A 4,629-nucleotide genomic window follows, 5' to 3' on the forward strand; every position below is an offset into this window, starting at 1 on the left:
TTCTATGGGAAACGATAAACACCAAACCGAGGAAGTAACCGTACTTAAATTTCAGGGCAAGGAACATAACTTCATAATCATTCCTAACAACTTTCCGTTACCCGAAGACGGAATCATAGGAGTCCCATTTTTATATTCTTACAAATTTAATTTATCCAACAAGACTTTTCAGCTCGATGATAAAATACACCCACTGGAAAGCGACGGAATAGTCATACCAAGAAATTCTGTAAAAATAATCACGATAGAAACAGGTAGAAAACAAGGACATGTACTTATAGAAAATAACTTTCACGTTCCTGATTCCATTTATCGAATTGAAAACTCAAAGATTATCATTCCTATCAGCAACAAAACTGAAAAAGAGATACGATTGTCAGACGATGACATAAAATTAAAAATTTTCAGCTCACTTCCAGAACGCAAAGAACTGATTAATTATATCACTATGGAGGAACTTAGAGCGAGGTTAAAATTACTACAGGAAAATCTACGGTTGCAACATATGGAAGAATCACAGAGAAGTGATTGAAAAAATTACCACGTCTTATCACGACATTTTTTCACTACCGGGTGATTCTCTTCCATGTACAAGTTTAGCTTCTCATAAAATTGTGCTCAAAGATGAAAAAATAATAAACTTACGTCAGCCTCGACATCCAGAATGTCATCAAGTTAACGAAATGCTTACAAAAAAGATAGTAGAAGAATCAAACTCACCGTTAAACTTACCCCTCTGGGTGGTCCCAAAGAAGCGAGACGCCTCAGGAAAGACTAAATGGAGACTAGTCGTCGACTTCAGGAAGTTGAACGAGAAAACCGATCAAGACGCGTATCCACTTCCTGTAATCGACGATATCCTAGACCATCTGGGAAAAGTCAAATTCTTTTCAGCATTCGATCTGAGTTCCGGTTTTCATCAAATTCAAATGGACGATGATTCCAAAAAGTACACTGCCTTTTCTACACTTGAGGGACATTTCCATTTTAACCGTATGCCTTTCGGTCTAAAGAACGCCCCGACCACATTCCCAAAATGATGGATACGGCACTAAGAGGGCTAATCGGGCAAATTTGCTTTGTTTACCTGGATGACATTGTCGTCCTTGGAAAAACAATACAAGAACACAACGAAAACGTAGTCACATTATTTGAACGTCTACGTGCGACGGGGTTAAAACTGCAGCCCGATAAGTGTGAGTTCTTGAGACCAGAACTCGAGTATCTGGGCCATTTAATTATAAAAGATGGAGTGAAGCCTAACCCGAATAAAGTGTCAGCGGTTAATAATTTTAAAAGACCAACAAACAGAAAGGACGTAATGGCCTTCTTAGGATTATCCGGATATTATCGTAAATTTATAAAAAAACTATTCAACCCTAGCAAAACCATTGACAGAACTGACAAAAAAGGATCAATGTTTCGAGTGGACTTCAGCCTGTGAGAAAAGCTTTCTAGAATTAAAAGACTGTCTTTGGTCCTCCCCCGTATTAAAATATCCAGATTACAATGAAACATTTACATTGACCACAGATGCTAGCAATGTAGGTTGAGGAGAGATTTTATCTCAAAAAGGACATCGCAGGCTGGGCAAGCTGAAAATCAAACCCGTAGCTGGCGGAGAAAACTGGATTAAAGTCAGCAAGAAAAATATCTTCTCGTTGTTGCGAATACAACTGCCAGATTACAACGAAGAAGCTTGGATGAAATTAATATACGCTAAGGTAAAAGACTTCGCAACTACTAAAAACTGAAAGATATTGGAAGTTTTACATGGAAGATCCGCTAATCACTAATATCGAGAGGGTACGCATTCGAGATATGTTGAATTTCCTTCTGCAAACAAAATTTACAGAACATGAGTTTTTCCTCTGTGAGCGGCCTGACAAACTATTAAACGAGGAAGAAAAACAAGATCTACTAAGAGAAGCACACGGAAACTTAGCGACCGGCCACTTTGGCGAAAACAAAACCATTCAAAGGTTACGTGAACAAACTTCTTGGGAGGACATGGAAAAGGATGCAATTGACTTTATTAAGAAATGTCGAACTTGCCAACAGGAAGAACTGACCCGAATTGGACCCAAAGTAGAAGCCGTAATTCCAGAAATACTGACGGAACCAAACGAGAAAATCGCCATGGATATAGTTGGACCGCTGGGCGCAACGCAATGCGGAAATAAGTACATCCTATCCATCCAGGACGTCCTCACTAAATATATTAACCTGATTCCTTTAAAGGAGACAACGAGCGAGACTATACTAATTTACTGGATCACTACATCTACATTTTCTCTGCCCCAAAACAGATACTCACAGATCAAGGTGCGAATTTCATATCAGAACTTGTCCAAAAGTTCGAGAATTTATTCAGAATCAAGCATATTAGTACCATAGCTTTCTATCCACAAAGCAATGGAGCCCTTGAGAGAACCCACGGAACAATTAAGGAACTGCTAAAAACATACATGTCAGATAATGAAACTGAATGGGATCAGAATCGAAATTTAGTATGCTTATCTTTCAATACAGCTGTCCACAATAGCACAGGCCTGACACCATTTGAGATGACCTTTGGCAGAAAAGCCAACTTACCGTCTGCACTAGCTACCACGAGCTCATTTACATATCAGGAAATATTAGATATGTGGAAGAGGCGTCACGAAGGGTATCTCGAAAAAGGGAAATCTGCTATAAGAAAGACGCAGGAGCGTCTGAAACGTCAACAAGACGCTAAAATTGTACGCACCTACCCTATATTCGAACCCGGCTGGAAAGAGAATGGTTATGCCCTTACACTATTGTCAGGAGAATAGGCGAAACTAATTATGAAATCCTTTGCGAGATACCAAACTATATCGTGCATGCTAAACGACTGAAATTATACTATCAGTAACACGGAAATTGTAACAAATTTCAGCGTAATCGAAGAAACATGCTCTCCTTTCTGCTCTTTCCCGCCGTCCTGGCCAACGTCACCTTTACCTCACTCAATGATGTGACGATTTTCGTCGAGAACCTTGGCCCAGCAAGACTGTACCACACAACTTGGCATTTATACACATCCATCGATACATTCGAAATCGAACTCCGGTTTCTCCAACTACGTAAGTTGTATCAGACAACTTCTTTGATGTGCGAAACAGATTGTAGCGAAAAATTTGAACTAAATATGTTAGGCGGTAGAATTAATAGATTAGAAACGCAAAAATATTTATTAGATAAATTGTTAGGAATCAACAGACAAAAACGCGGACTAATAAACGCAGTAGGCACCATTTCTAAAACATTGTTCGGCACATTGAGCGAGAGTGACTTGGACTACATCAATTCAGAAATTGACAATTTGTACAAAGATAATAAAATCCTTCCGAGCAGCATTTCAAATCAAACAAAGATAGTCAAAACCTTATTAAACTCAGCCTCATACGGGCTTGACGTGATGATGGAACATAGTAAACAAAACAGTTACATTTTCCATAAGATGAAAGATCAAATTGATAATAACACTCAAAATTTATTCATAGCAAATCAAATCACTATGTGTACCATGATTCTAGATGAATTAAGTGAAGATGTAAATTTAATAATCGATGCTATCAATGATGGCAAGCATGGTATCATTCATCCGCAATTGTTAACACCAGGAATTTTGATGGTTGAACTTAAAGAATTTGAAGAAACACTTAACGTAAAATATCCAATCCCTTTGACGGATACAAATTACCAGTACATCATTGATATCAGCGAAATCGGAATTATGGTATTCGACGGTAAATTACTATATTCCACCAAAATACCTGTACTAGAAGTTGATCAATTGCAAGTTCAACATTTAATTCCTATTCCACAAAAAAGGGGTCTTAACTTTGTAGCACCGATTCCCGGAGATGAGTACATACTAATTAACGAAGAAAAAACTGTTTACGTACCAATTGATAAGTTGTTAAAAGACTGTAAGAAATATGACAAGATTAAAATCTGTCAACGGCTACAACCAAGTTACCTCAGCTCAGAAACGCACACATGCGAAAATCAAATCATTAGAGCCAGTATCAAAACATTGGATTACAAGATGTGCCAGGTATCTCCGTTCAAAATTTAATTGTTAACATACATAACTTTGGTTAGTAATCAGGGTTACATTTTAATACCCGAAAACGAACTTTCGTTAAGTGTTAACTGTCCCGGCGAGAGTAAAGAAGTCATTCGCGAGGCGAATCTGATCCGATCAAGCGAAAACTGCGTTCTTAACTCCGAATCTAGTATAATTAAATTAAAGAAAACATTAAAATTTGCAAAACATACTTGCTATAGGAAGAATATAACAATACCATTTTCTTCAGCTGAGCTCGATCTTTTGAAAGATCATCTGTTTCCATTGCAAAAACAAATTAGTCCTAAAACTTTAACTGATTCTAGTAAAACACTAGATGAAATAGAAAATTCGCTGTATAGAATCAAGACCAATAGACGTACTCGATCTTGGACCAAAAAAGAGCATGATACGTTCACCTATCTAAGCTATCTCTTACAAGGAAACTATCCCAGGTGTCCCTCACCGATTTTGATGAAACTGCAATATGTTGTAGTACATCGAAAAATAAGAGACACGTATTTTTTTTTATC

This window comes from Belonocnema kinseyi, chromosome 8 (assembly GCF_010883055.1).
Source record: "Belonocnema kinseyi isolate 2016_QV_RU_SX_M_011 chromosome 8, B_treatae_v1, whole genome shotgun sequence".
NCBI classification, from domain to species: domain Eukaryota; kingdom Metazoa; phylum Arthropoda; class Insecta; order Hymenoptera; family Cynipidae; genus Belonocnema; species Belonocnema kinseyi.